General features: G+C 40.1%; 1 protein-coding gene across 5 annotated transcripts in view; it reads right to left on the reverse strand.

Annotated features, from left to right (window-relative positions):
- PDE4D (phosphodiesterase 4D) overlaps window positions 1–13,685 on the reverse strand; it is a 1,626,844-nt gene that overhangs the window by 1,462,749 nt on the left and 150,410 nt on the right. The window contains exon 1 of one of the 5 annotated variants that reach the window (XM_033179635.1): window positions 5,490–5,552. The exons of the other annotated variants lie outside the window; for them this stretch is intronic. The gene's annotated coding sequence lies outside the window, so the exon portion shown is untranslated. Of the gene's footprint in view, window positions 1–5,489; window positions 5,553–13,685 lie in introns of those variants that run through there. 5 annotated transcript variants of the gene reach the window in all.

Genomic DNA, 13,685 nt, shown 5'->3' on the forward strand with positions numbered 1-13,685 from the left:
ACAAAGATGAGGAAGAAACAGGGCAGAAAAGCTGGAAATTCAAGAAATAAGAGTGCATCTCCCCCTGCAAAGGAGTGCAGCTCATCGCCAGCAACGGATCAAAGCTGGTCAGAGAATGACTTTGACGAGATGAGAGAAGAAGGCTTCAGTCCATCAAACTTCTCAGAGCTAAAGGAGGAATTACGTACCCAGCACAAAGAAACTGAAAATCTTGAAAAAAGAGTGGAAGAATTGACAGCTAGATTAATTAATGCAGAGAAGGTCATAAATGAAATGACAGAGATGAAAACCATGACACGAGAAATACGTGACAAATCTACAAGCTTCAGTAACCGACTCGATCAACTGGAAGAAAGAGTATCAGCGATTGAGGATCAAATGAATGAAATGAAGCGAGAAGAGAAACCAAAAGAAAAAAGAAGAAAAAGAAATGAACAAAGCCTGCAAGAAGTATGGGATTATGTAAAAAGACCAAATCTACATCTGATTGGGGTTCCTGAAAGTCAGGGGGAAAATGGAACCAAGTTGGAAAACACTCTTCAGGATATCATCCAGGAGAACTTCCCCAACCTAGTAGGGCAGGCCAACATTCAAATTCAGGAAATACAGAGAACGCCACAAAGATACTCCTCCAGAAGAGCAACTCCAAGACACATAATTGCCAGATTCACCAAAGTTGAAATGAAGGAAAAAATCTTAAGGGCAGCCAGAGAGAAAGGTCGGATTACCCACAAAGGGAAGCCCATCAGACTAACAGCAGACCTCTCGGCAGAAACTCTACAAGCCAGAAGAGAGTGGGGGCCAATATTCAACATTCTTAAAGAAAAGAATTTTAAACCCAGAATTTCATATCCAGCCAAACTAAGTTTCATCAGTGAAGGAGAAATAAAATCCTTTACAGATAAGCAAATACTTAGAGATTTTGTCACCACCAGGCCTGCCTTACAAGAGACCCTGAAGGAAGCCCTAAACATGGAAAGGAACAACCAGTACCAGCCATTGCAAAAACATGCCAAAATGTAAAGACCATTGAGGCTAGGAAGAAACTGCATCAACTAACAAGCAAAATAACCAGTTAATATTATAATGGCAGGATCAAGTTCACATATAACAATATTAACCTTAAATGTAAATGGACTAAATGCTCCAATTAAAAGACACAGACTGGGAAACTGGATAAAGAGTCAAGACCAATCAGTCTGCTATATTCAGGAGACCCATCTCACATGTAGAGACATACATAGGCTCAAAATAAAGGGATGGAGGAAGATCTACCAAGCAAATGGAGAACAAAAAAAAGCAGGGGTTGCAATCCTAGTCTCTGATAAAGTAGACGTTAAACCATCAAAGACCAAAGAGACAAAGAAGGCCATTACATAATGGTAAAGGGATCAATTCAACAGGAAGAGCTAACAATCCTAAATATATATGCACCCAATACAGGAGGACCCAAAATCATAAAGCAAGTCCTTAGAGACTTACAAAGAGACTTAGACTCCCATACAATAATAATGGGAGACTTCAACACTCCACTGTCAACATTAGACAGATCAACGAGACAGAAAGTTAACAAGGATACCCAGGAATTGAACTCATCTCTGCACCAAGCAGACCTAATAGACATCTATGGAACTCTCCACTCCAAATCAACAGAATATACATTCTTCTCAGCACCACATCGCACTTATTCCAAAATTGACCACATAATTGGAAGTAAAGCACTCCTTAGCAAATGTAAAAGAACAGAAATTATAACAAACTATCTCTCAGACCACAGTGCAATCAAACTAGAACTCAGGACTAAGAAACTCAATCAAAACCACTCAACTACATGGAAACGGAACAACCTGCTCCTGAATGACTACTGGGTACATAACGAAATGAAGGTAGAAATAAAGATGTTCTTTGAAACCAATGAGAACAAAGATACAACATACCAGAATCTCTGGGACACATTTAAAGCAGTGTGTAGAGGGAAATTTATAGCACTAAATGCCCACAAGAGAAAGCTGGAAAGATCTAAAATTGACACTCTAACATCACAATTAAAAGAACTGGAGAAGCAAGAGCAAACACATTCAAAAGCTAGCAGAAAGCAAGAAATAACTAAGATCAGAGCAGAACTGAAGGAGATAGAGACACAAAAAACCCTCCAAAAAATCAATGAATCCAGGAGTTGGTTTTTTGAAAAAATCAACAAAATTGACAGACTGCTAGCAAGACTAATAAAGAAGAAAATAGAGAAGAATCAAATAGATGCAATAAAAAATGATAAAGGGGATATCACCACCGACCCCACAGAAATACAAACTACCATCAGAGAATACTATAAACACCTCTATGCAAATCAACTAGAAAATCTAGAAGAAATGGATAATTTCCTGGACACTTACACTCTTCCAAGACTAAACCAGGAAGAACTTGAATCCCTGAATAGACCAATAGCAGGCTCTGAAATTGAGGCAATAATTAATAGCCTACCAACCAAAAAAAGTCCAGGACCAGATGGATTCACAGCTGAATTCTACCAGAGGTACAAAGAGGAGCTGGTACCATTCCTTCTGAAAATATTCCAATCAATTGAAAAAGAGGAAATCCTCCCTAACTCATTTTATGAGGCCAACATCATCCTGATACCAAAGCCTGGCACAGACACAACAAAAAAAGAAAATTTTAGAACAATATCCCTGATGAACATCGATGCAAAAATCCTCAATAAAATTCTGGCAAACCGGATTCAGCAGCACATCAAAAAGCTTATCCACCATGATCAAGTGGGCTTCATCCCTGGGATGCAAGGCTGGTTCAACATTCACAAATCAATAAACGTAATCCAGCATATAAACAGAACCAAAGACAAGAACCACATGATTATCTCAATAGATGCAGAAAAGGCTTTTGACAAAATTCAACAGCCCTTCATGCTAAAAATGCTCAATAAATTCGGTATTGATGGAACGTACCTCAAAATCATAAGAGCTATTTATGACAAACCCACAGCTAATATCATACTGAATGGGCAAAAACTGGAAAAATTCCCTTTGAAAACTGGCACAACACAGGGATGGATGCCCTCTCTCACCACTCCTATTCAACATAGTGTTGGAAGTTCCGGCTAGGGCAATCAGACAAGAGAAAGAAATAAAGGGTATCCAGTTAGGAAAAGAAGAAGTCAAATTGTCCCTGTTTGCACATGATTGTATATTTAGAAAACCCCATTGTCTCAGCCCAAAATCTCCTTAAGCTGATAAGCAACTTCAGCAAAGTCTCAGGATACAAAATTAATGTGCAAAAATCACAAGCATTCTTATACACCAGTAACAGACAAACAGAGAGCCAAATCATGAAGGAACTTCCATTCACAATTGCTTCAAAGAGAATAAAATACCTAGGAATCCAACTTACAAGGGATATAAAGGACCTCTTCAAGGAGAACTACAAACCACTGCTCAGTGAAATGAAAGAGGACACTAACAAATGGAAGAACATACCATGCTCATGGATAGGAAGAATCAATATCATGAAAATGGCCATACTGCCCAAAGTTATTTATAGATTCAATGCCATCCCCATCAAGCTACCAATGAGTTTCTTCACAGAATTGGAAAAAACTGCTTTAAAGTTCATATGGAACCAAAAAAGAGCCCACATTGCCAAAACAATCCTAAGTCATAAGAACAAAGCTGGAGGCATCACGCTACCTGACTTTAAACTATACTACAAGGCTACAGTAACCAAAACAGCATGGTACTGGTACCAAAACAGAGATATAGACCAATGGAACAGAACAGAGTCCTCAGAAATAATACCACACATCTACAGCCATCTGATCTTTGACAAACCTGAGAGAAACAAGAAATCGGGAAAGGATTCCCTATTTAATACATGGTGCTGGGAAAATTGGCTAGCCATAAGTAGAAAGCTGAAACTGGATCCTTTCCTTACTCCTTATACGAAAATTAATTCAAGATGGATTAGAGACTTAAATGTTAGACCTAATACCATAAAAACTCTAGAAGAAAACCTAGGTAGTACCATTCAGGAAATAGGCATGGGCAAGGACTTCATGTCTAAAACACCAAAAGCAACGGCAGCAAAAGCAAAATTGACACATGGGATCTAATTAAACTAAAGAGCTTCTGCACAGCAAAAGAAACTACCATCAGAGTGAACAGGCAACCTACAGAATGGGAGAAAATTTTTCCAATCTACTCATCTGACAAAGGGCTAATATCCAGAATCTACAAAGAACTCAAACAAATTTACAAAAACAAACAAACAACCCCATCAAAAAGTGGGGAAAGGATATGAACAGACATTTCTCAAAAGAAGACATTCATACAGCCAACAGACACATGAAAAAATGCTCATCATCACTCGCCATCAGAGAAATGCAAATCAAAACCACAATGAGATACCATCTCACACCAGTTAGAATGGCAATCATTAAAAAGTCAGGAAACAACAGGTGCTGGAGAGGATGTGGAGAAATAGGAACACTTTTACACTGTTGGTGGGATTGTAAACTAGTTCAACCATTATGGAAAACAGTATGGCGATTCCTCAAGGATCGGGAACTAGATGTACCATATGACCCAGCCATCCCATTACTGGGTATATACCCAAAGGATTATAAATCATGCTGCTATAAAGACACATGCACATGCATGTTTATTGCAGCACTATTCACAATAGCAAAGACTTGGAATCAACCCCAATGTCCATCTATGACAGACTGGATTAAGAAAATGTGGCACATATACACCATGTAATATTATGCAGCCATAAAAAAGGATGAGTTTGCGTCCTTTGTAGGGACATGGATGCAGCTGGAAACCATCATTCTTAGCAAACTGTCACAAGAACAGAAAACCAAACACCGCATGTTCTCACTCATAGGTGGGAACTGAACAATGAGATCACTTGGACTCGGGAAGGGGAACATCACACATCGGGGCCTATCATGGGGAGGGGGGAGGGGGGAGGGATTGCATTGGGAGTTATACCTGATATAAATGATGAATTGATGGATGCTGACGAGTTGATGGGTGCAGCACACCAACATGGCACAAGTATACATATGTAACAAGCCTGCATGTTATGCACATGTACCCTAGAACTTAAAGTATAAAAAAAAAAAAAAGAAAAAAAAGAATTAACTTTTGAAAAAAAGTTGTATTCTCTCCATTTTACAGATGAGGAAGTCAAGGCACAGAGAAGCAAAGTACCTACCCAGGGATCTTAAAGAGTAAGTGTTGGAGCTACTACAATAGCTAAGCAGTCTAACTCTACAGACCACATTCTTAACCACAAATAACTAAATAGTATAAAGAAAATAGAACTGTTATTAAAAATTCAAAGGCGCATCAGCTATAGTATGAAACCTTATCTTTTGGCAACATGAAATTAAAACCTGTGATAATTCAGACAGAACTAGGGACCAACTTGAAACTAAAAAATAGCAACTAGCTTAAAAGAAAAACCCTTACCTCATTAGATGTACAAACTTGAAGCTTCCCAAGCACCGAATTTCATACAAATCACATAAATAGAGGGGTAGCATTTTTCAGTATGGTCACTCAAATCATGCTTACCTATAATTAGAAATTATTCTTATGTATTCATTAAAGCAATCCCTGTTTTCGGCAATTATTGGTTAGCCTATTTTTCAAGTAATAAAACTAAATGTCTTAAGTAGAGGAAATCTCTACTACTTTTCTAATTGATCCAAATTAGTATGAACTTCTTAAACACAACAAGGACCACTCAACTTCCAAATCCAATGGGAGCATTAAGTCTGACCTTGCCAAGCCTCTCTGCAGTCTTTCACTCTGTTTGCTTCCTCCCTCCTCCTGACACTATTCCCTTTCTTGGCTTCTATGACATCTCTCCCCTGGCCCTTGCCTGGTCCTGCAGATCACTCCTTCACTGTAGCAAGTTCCTCCTCATGTATTTGATTGTTAAAGGTCGGTACTCCCAGAAGTTTGTTTTTGTTGGGTTCTTCCTACTCCCCATCCCCACACTCAGCTTGAGCAACCACAGCCACACCCACATCTTCCACCACTACTTAGGGACTGATGCTCAGCTTCCAAACTAGGGTCTCCCAACTAGTTCTCTTCTCTAATGCCTCCACTGTCCATGGAAATATCTTACATTCAGCATAATCAAATCCAAATCCCATATATTGCACCAAAAATCCTATTCCCCTTCTTGTATTCCGTAATTTGCTTAATGGATTCCACCATTCAATGAACCCAAACCTTGAATCATCGAAAAGTCCTTCCCTGTCTCCCAGAATACATCCAGCTTGGCCATAATTGCAATGAACTGTACTTTCTAAATTGAACCGACATCTTCCACTCTCACTTGCATTCTCATGAAAATCATCCAGACTCCACCTTCATTGACACTGTTCCTCCACAAGCCAAAAACCTGTCCCAGACTGGATTCCACCAGAAGTAGAGCCTGAGCAAAGAATTTAAGCACGAGTAGTTTTTTGAGAAGGGATCCCAGGAAGCAAAATGTAGGAGGGTATGCAAGAATGGCAAGTATGGGAAGGAAGAATACTGGTGTGTGAATGACCAGACAACTGCTGTGATCAGGCGAGACTCAATGTCACAGGGAACCTCTGAGATATTATATAAAACCTGCTGCAGGCTCATCCTCACCAGGGGTGAAGAATCTGAGCGATTTCTGCATCATTGTCTGAGCGATGCTCTCAAGGATGTTAACTCCTGGTTCTTTGGGCCTGCCTCATTACAGTCTTGCAAACTTGTAGTCTCTGAGACTCATAGCTGTTGTCTTGTACAGTAACAGTGACTGCCAAGGAAATATGAGAGGGGCACTGGCAACACTTACCATAAAAACCTTCCAAGGCTCTCATAAATTCCAAGGCTGCCTCTGGTACAGCCCACAAGTCATTCCATGGCCTGTGTCCTACTTTATTCTCTAGCATCATTTCTCAGTCTTTCTGGTCTAACATTTTGTGCTCAAATTCTGTCAACCTACCAATGGTCCCCAAGTCCATAATGCTATTGCCACTTCTGTGTTTTGTACCTACTGCTCCCCCTTCTCAGAATGTCCACCTCTGTCTCCCAATCCTATTTCCATATACCTGGAATATACCAACTTTTTAAGAAGATACAGCTCTCAGATCTCTTTCTCTTTCAAGCCTCCCCTCAATTCCTTGTACCCTAGTTGGGCACTTCCACCTGTGCCACTGCCCTGCCTTCTGTCTCCCTCATCAAATTGCACAGTAGTTGTCTGTCCACATGACTACACCAGGCTGCCAGACTGTGAATTCCCAACAAGCAAACACTCTGCATAATTTGTCTCTGTTTCCCCAGCACCAAGCCCAATGCAAGAAAAGAGGAAAAATTAAATAATAATTCCTGAGTTATATATTATACAAAATAAATAATAAATCTGTAATTAAAATGGTAAACAACACCTAGACCAAAGAAACTTTGGAAAACAATATATAACAATTTTCCCTTTAGTACATGCTTTTAAAAAAAATGACTAATTAAGAATTCTGCTTTCTCTACCTATGAGCTATAAGTCAATTTTGTTCACTCTGCTTCAGCTTCTTAAGCTGTGTGCCTCTTTATTAGCAGTGATTTCCTTAAAAGGAATCAAATGCTTAAGAGACCCTAATAAATCCTTATGGATTTAATGCACTCATGGATATTTTGTGACCACACTTCAACCATTCTAACTCAGAGTCTCTTCCATGTGCCTGACAGTGAGCTGCCTTTACACTGAACCCAATTAGATACTCCCAAAAGGAAGAAACACGTGTTGTAATTACCCTCCTAAGACTCTTCTCAGGCCCCTCTAGGTCACTTGCTTCTGTCCCTCTGCAGGGTGTTTCTGCCAGCTCCAGCACTGATGGGCAGAAAGCCAGAGCAACACTGGGCAGGGGCAGCCATGCGCATGAACTTTCACTGGATCTGTCACAAGCAATGTATTTATACGCAGATATAGCCAAATCTGAATAATGATTAAATTCAGATTCTGGGAACTTCTTGGAGAAAAAAAGAGGAAGAAAAGGAGAAAGAGGTACTGAACTGTATATCTAAAGTCTTCTAGTTCAAAATTGACTTGACATACATTGATGTGAAAGCTAAACATATGGTAGATATCTTTGATCAGGGATTCTGTGACACAGTTTGTGCTTGGCATCTGTTGTTTTAGATTTTGTGATGCATTGATCACTGTCACCATGTCTGATAGAAACTAAATTGCCTTCAGTCCACCCAGACATGATTGTTGCTTTTACTCTCCTGCCCATTCTCATCCTTACAGTTTCACAATGCGAAGGAAAAATAATCACAGTGGATCAGGTTTTAACATTGGGTGTTGCCTCTCATCACCTGTGTTTTGGATTTGCCCTGGCCAACACTGGGATTCTTTCATCTGAGATGATAAAAATCTACTGACACAGTAACAAGGACAAGGTGATCTGTTACAGAAGAAAGCAAAGAAGGAAACTTGGAACATCCTGTTCATAAGTCAGGTCTGCCCTTCATGTTTTATTTCACATTTGCCGACCCACTGCAGGCAGCCAAGAAGCTGCTATTTGAAATGTTTTGCTGACCTCATAAGCAACAATGTAAATAGACTTTCTATCCCAGTGACGTCAATGTTAGAGCCAGTGTCCATGTTCTTTTCTATTTTGTGAGACTTTTGTGTATATTGTTTCCAATTCCTTGTGCTCATGGGCAGTGTTCTGTTTTGGTGTAAATTGATACCAATCTTTGCATGCTACTGTTTCTCCTAGTTCCCCTACACTGACTATAAAACTCAGGATAACAGAGGGTAAAAAGTAATATGGGTGACAGGGACAGACATGTCTAACTGACCCCCTCTTTCCACTTCTATATCCTTTGGTGCTTGTTTCCTGGGGACCTTGTTCCAGGATTGTTTTATGGACAAAACCTTGCCCTTAAAGGTCTGGGCTTCTGTGTCAGGAAAAGTTCTCTCAAACCATGTTTTTCCTCTACTCTCATGCCACCACCACAATAGTCATCAACACAGAAGAAGACTTCTGTTACCCAAAGTGTGGAGTTTTTCCCCCACACATCAAGCAGTGAACACCTGCTGGGTGTCCTCTAATTCAATTCTGCCACTATCTACCTGGAGATAATATCAGATCCCATAGGTTGAGGGCTCAGTCCCAAAGATGCTTCCACCTGTAGACACCAGTCAGAAGTCTGATGTCTTTTGACCAACCAACTTCAAGTTGGGGTTTCCATGACCCCTTCTTTGGGTTCAGTTAACTGGAATTGGAAGCAGCTCACAGAACTCAGGGGAATACTTTTACCCTTACCAGTTTGTTATAAAGTATATTACAAAGGATATAGATGTGTAGGGTGAGGTATCAGGGAAGGGGCACGAGCTTCCGTGTCCTCCCTAGATGCACCACCCTCCAGGAACCTTCACGTGTTCAACTATCTGGAAGCTCCCTAAACCCAATCCTCTTAGGATTTTATGGAGGCTTCATTACATAGACATTATTGACAACCATGTAGAAATGTGATTGGACAAAAAGTGCATGATCTAAACCCATCAATGTCTATCTACTTAGACTTTTCTTGGCCCCTCTGTGTAGCATTCCTTCCTCTTAGGTATAGAGCAGGACTCTTTCTGGAATGGGGGTATTTTGGTTTTTTGGGGTTTTTTCTTTATTTCTCCTTAAAAAAAGAAACAAACAGGATACATGTGCAAAACTTGCAGGTTTGTTACATGGGTATATATGTGTCATAGTGGTTTGCTGCACCTATTGACCCATCGTCTAAGTTCCCTCCCCTCACTGGTATGTGATGTTCCCCTCTCCGTGTCCATGTATTCTCAATGTTCATCTCCTACTTGTGAGTAAGAACATGTGGTGCTTGGTTTTCTCTTCCTGTGTTAGTTTGCTGAGGATGATGGCTTCCAGTTTCATCCATGTGCCTGCATAGGACATGATCTGGAATGAGGGTATTTTGACCAACAATCAGATTAGAGTCCTGCCTTGGGCAAGTGAAAGGAGGACAGGAGAAGCTTAGAGAGAAAGATTCCATTTCCTGAGGCCGAAAGTGCCCCAACAGTATAACAAGGACTATGGGAGCTAGAAGCCAGGAACCATGGATGAAAATAAGTATCTATGTCATAACACCAGAGAAACCTAATCAAGTAATCCCCTATCCATAACAACAGCTAAAAATTCAACAAATATTCATTGTATACCTCTTACGGGCAAGATACGACTTTTCCAAGCATATTCACTTCTTTTTTATTTTTTTAAATTTCAACATTCCTTTGAGGAAAGAAAGGACAGAATTTTAATCCACATTTTACCATCCAAGAAATTATGATATAGAATATCATATAGATATAGAATATAACATAGAGAGGTTTTACACTTTATCTCCAATCAAAGAGCAAATCTATGAAAGGATTGGAATAAAATACAAGTCTAACAACAGAAAGTCCAGTGTCCTCTCCCTCTTCCTTCCCTAAGCTTACACCAAATTGCACTTTATAACACAGTAGTGAAGAGAGATTCTGATCACAGAGGTTCTCCTCTTAGAGTCTATGCCCACGGATGGATGTAGAAGGTATTCAGACTCTTGAAACTGTATTCAAAAGGTTGGTATATGTGCATTTTTCAAAGGAGAGAATAAAAAAACTCTAAGTGGTTAAACGATTTTAATCATAGATTTATATTTTATATACCTGAATAACAAAGCAACCTCAGTATTGCATGAAACCTGATATTTCTCCTTCCTGGTCACCTAAAATGCACCTCATTACAATTGTTCACATATAACAAGCTACCTTAAAACTTAGTAGCTGAAAGTAACAGCAGTGATTTCATTTTCTCACAAATCTACAATTTGGGGAAGGCTCAACAGGCACAGCTCATCTCTGTGCCATGTAATGTCAGCTGGAATTGCTTGACCAGCTGAAGGATCTGCTTCCAAGATGGCTCTCACACATGGCTGACTGCAGGTTCCTCTCCATATGGGCCTTTTTGTGGGCTAGGTGAAGCTTCTTCACAGCATGGTGGCTGGGTTCTGGGAGTGAGCCTCTCAGGAAACAGAAAGTAGAAGTGACCCATTTCCGAAAGTCTGCACCAGAAACAGATACCTCTACCCCATCCTATTGGTCAAGCAGTCACAAGAGGATACAAGGGGAAGAGACATAGACCCCATTTCTTGATGGAAGGAGTGTCAAAGGATTTTGAGGCCATGTTTTAAAGCTGCCATATCCCTCTGGAGGCATCTTATTTCTTCCTTCGGTTTACTCCATTACTATTCTCTCTCGCTGTCATAGATCTTTGCTGTGTGAAAAACCAAGCTCTGTCATCCCCCCCTATTTCCCACTTCCCAGGGCAAGTGTATGGCTGTTGCAGCCTACTGCTGCCAATCGGCTGGTCCTTCTACCTACTTCTCCCTCCTTCTTGGATCTGGGTGTCCAACCCTCACAACTTCCTCCCTTCCTCCCCTGCTGGAGTCACATAAGGTGCTCTGTGCAGCCTGCTTGTTTAAAGAAATGCTAGCCAACAGTTTTAAGGGGATAGTGGTGGTGACTTCTGTCTAAAGGCAGAGAGATCAAAGTTATTCTGCAGTATTATATTAAATATGAGCCATGTGAAGCAAGAAAAAGAGGCCAGCCTTTGCCAACAGTACTCTGTGACCAGCTGGTTGAGTTTAGAGCAACCCCAATTCTGCCTGTTTCCAGTCACTAACCAAACTCCTTACCCTTTGAAAAGTAAAAGGTATTCAACATTCAAGGAAATGCCAACCGGGACTTATATTGTTTGCATCACTTTCCCCCATTCTCCTTATTAATTAAAATGACTGATCCATAAAATGGTTATCAGCACTGAAACACTCTCAGATACTCTCTGCCTCCAGCTCCCTTAGGCTGCCCTTTGAAAATGGTCTGATTTTTCTCTGCAGTACAAATGATAATTTTTTTAATAAAACAGCAAGAACCACCAGCTGAGGAGAAAAGCTCCAAGGCTTGGCCTGAGGGTGAATATAAGCTACTATTTAAAAGAACCTGGCACTCTGGAATTTTTACCTACATTCTCACCTATTCACCATCTCCCATCCCTCCAGTGCCAGGAACCCTCTGTCCTCAGAGCCTTTGCATTTCTTTTGCTTGGGACAGAAAGCCACTGGCTGTTTCTTCCTTCCTAAAAGAAGTGGTCGGATCTTTATTTACATATCAACTTCTCAGTAAACCTGCCCTAGAAGCCCCATCTAAAATTTACAAACCTAATATACATATGCACACATATACACATACATACACATTCACACACACACACACACACACACACACACACACACAGCTTCCTATCACTGTTATCTCCTTACAGTTTCCTCATCACTTATCGCTATCTAATACATGATGCGTTTTACCTATTATCTTTCCCCTTCTACAATAATAGCTTCATGAAGGCAAGACTTTTTATGTCTTTTATTGTTTGGTCTAGAACAGTGCCTTGTACCAAGTAGATGTGCAATAAATGTTTATTAATAAACAGTTGAATAAACTATTGTTCTAACCTATAACATCCCCACCTGGTGATAACAGGGAGCTCCCAGTCACACTGTCTGCTCTGAAGGTAGAGAGCTGTAAATCAGGCTCTAACAGCCACCACGCAGATAAGTTTCCTACTGCTACTTTAACAAATTACCATTAGTGGAATAAAACAACAAAAGTTTATCATCACACAGTTCCATAGGACAGAAGTCCTATGAGTCTCAGTGGGCTAAAACCAAGAGGTTCATAGGGCTGAGTTTCTTTCTGGAAGCTCTGGGGGAAAATCTCTTTCCTTGTCTTTTCCCGCTCTAGAGATCATCCACATTCTGTGGCTTGTGGCCCTTTTTTCCGTTTTTAAAGAACACAATGTCATATCCCTCTGACTACTGCCCCTTAGTTTCCTTAGTCACAACTCCCTCTCTTTTCCTGCCTACCTCTTAAATTATTGAATTGGGCCCACCAGGATAATCCAGGATAATCTCCCAATTTTAAGATCATCTGATTAGTAATCTTAATTCCATCCACAATCTTAACTCTCCTTTGTCCTATAACTAACGTATTCAAAGATTCCAGAGATGAGAACATAAACCTCTTTGGGGGCCATTATTGTGCTCATATCATCCTCTTGAGCAATCTAAGAAGTGATAAGGCCTCTCTCATCAATTTGATAGCTGTGATGTTCCATGTTTAGCCCTTACATTTGGTCCTTGCATTAGTCCTTGTTGAGGTATAGTACAAACGTCCCTGGATTGAAAGGCAGAAGATATTTCATTCAAGACCCTTCTGAAACTGTTGTTTTTATAACCTGGGATGACTAACTTAATCACAATTACTGAGACTCCATATTTTCAACAGAAAAGTAGAGTTAATAAAACCTACTGACAGGGCTACTATAAAATGAATTGTGGAGAAATCTTTTTATAGAACTTTCATACTTCACACAGTGTAAGGAATCATTGTGTAATAGAGCTCTCTAGCACCAAGGATACCCTGAGTTTGTACTGATGGTTTTTATTGTTTTGCTCCTCAAAAGAAATTACAAAATTATCACTTGCGAGTATGAAGAAATTACAAACTGAAATTGGCAATGTCACACTCAGTCCAAGTCCTGTATTACTGATGACAATATTGTGCAGACAATCCAA

This window comes from Trachypithecus francoisi, unplaced genomic scaffold (genome assembly GCF_009764315.1).
Source record: "Trachypithecus francoisi isolate TF-2019V2 unplaced genomic scaffold, Tfra_2.0 Lachesis_group2, whole genome shotgun sequence".
NCBI classification, from domain to species: Eukaryota; Metazoa; Chordata; class Mammalia; order Primates; family Cercopithecidae; genus Trachypithecus; species Trachypithecus francoisi.